General features: G+C 51.4%; 4 non-coding genes across 4 annotated transcripts; all 4 read right to left on the reverse strand.

The window, feature by feature from the left end:
• Positions 1–247: 247 nt before the first annotated feature.
• Positions 248–327, reverse strand: Pmar_PMAR012768. Its single transcript has one exon. It is a non-coding gene; the product is annotated as a tRNA-Leu (tRNA).
• Positions 328–513: 186 nt separating this feature from the next.
• On the reverse strand, positions 514–593 carry Pmar_PMAR012769. Its single transcript has one exon. It is a non-coding gene; the product is annotated as a tRNA-Leu (tRNA).
• A 187-nt stretch (positions 594–780) lies between these two features.
• Positions 781–860, reverse strand: Pmar_PMAR012770. The gene has a single exon. It is a non-coding gene; the product is annotated as a tRNA-Leu (tRNA).
• A 119-nt stretch (positions 861–979) lies between these two features.
• Positions 980–1,056, reverse strand: Pmar_PMAR012771. Its single transcript has one exon. It is a non-coding gene; the product is annotated as a tRNA-Leu (tRNA).
• Between the last annotated feature and the right edge of the window lie 13 nt (positions 1,057–1,069).

Genomic DNA, 1,069 nt, shown 5'->3' on the forward strand with positions numbered 1-1,069 from the left:
ACCCACGCCCTTTCGGACTGGCGCATTAAGCCAGCGCCTTAGACCACTCGGCCAAACTGTCAATGAGTGCTCCAAGATTCATAGCCGAGGTGACGCATCGCTCTGCCAAACCAGAGGAGACAAAAATGGGTTGAACGGTTTCTAGGAGTTGCGATGGCGCAATATCGATCAGAAGGTGTTGATCCTGCACTACCTCGCTTCTGAAAAGGTCTCGGTTCTTAATATATCCCCAGTCAGGTATATAGACTGACAGCTGTGGGGTTCGAACCCACGCCCTTACGGACTGACGCCTAAAGCCAGCGCCTTGGACCACTCGGCCAAACTGTCGATGAGTGCTTCAGGATTCATAGCCGAGGTGATGCATCGCTCTGCCAAACCAGAGGACACAAAGATGGGTTGAACGGATTCTGCGAGGTGCGATGGCACAATATCGATCAAAAGGTTTTGGTCTTGCACTACCTCGCTTCTGAAAGGGTCTCGGTTCTTAATATAAGACCAGTCAGGTATATAGACTGACAGCTGTGGGGTTCGAACCCGCGCCCTTTCGGACTGACGCCTAAAGCCAGCGCCTTGGACCACTCGGCCAAACTGTCGATGAGTGCTTCAGGATTCATAGCCGAGGTGATGCATCGCTCTGCCAAACCAGAGGACACAAAAAATCGATTGAACGGATTCTGCGAGGTGCGATGGCACAATATCGATCAAAAGGTTTTGGTCTTGCACTACCTCGCTTCTGAAAGGGTCTCGGTTCTTAATATAAGACCAGTCAGGTATATAGGCTGACAGCTGTGGGGTTCGAACCCACGCCCTTTCGGACTGGCGCCTTAAGCCAGCGCCTTAGACCACTCGGCCAAACTGTCGATGAGTGCTTCAAAAATCATAGCGGAGAAGATGCGTTACACTATAGACATGACACAAAAACGGTTTCGAACCGTTTCCGCGGAATGCGTTCTTCATCAAATCACACGAAAAGAATTTCTAACAGCTGTGGGATCGAACCCACGCCCTTGCGGACTGACGCCTGAAGCCAGCGCCTTAGACACTCGGCCAACTGTCGATGAGTGCTTCA

Source organism: Perkinsus marinus (assembly GCF_000006405.1).
Source record: "Perkinsus marinus ATCC 50983 genomic scaffold scf_1104296972396, whole genome shotgun sequence".
Classification (NCBI taxonomy): Eukaryota; Perkinsozoa; order Perkinsida; family Perkinsidae; genus Perkinsus; species Perkinsus marinus.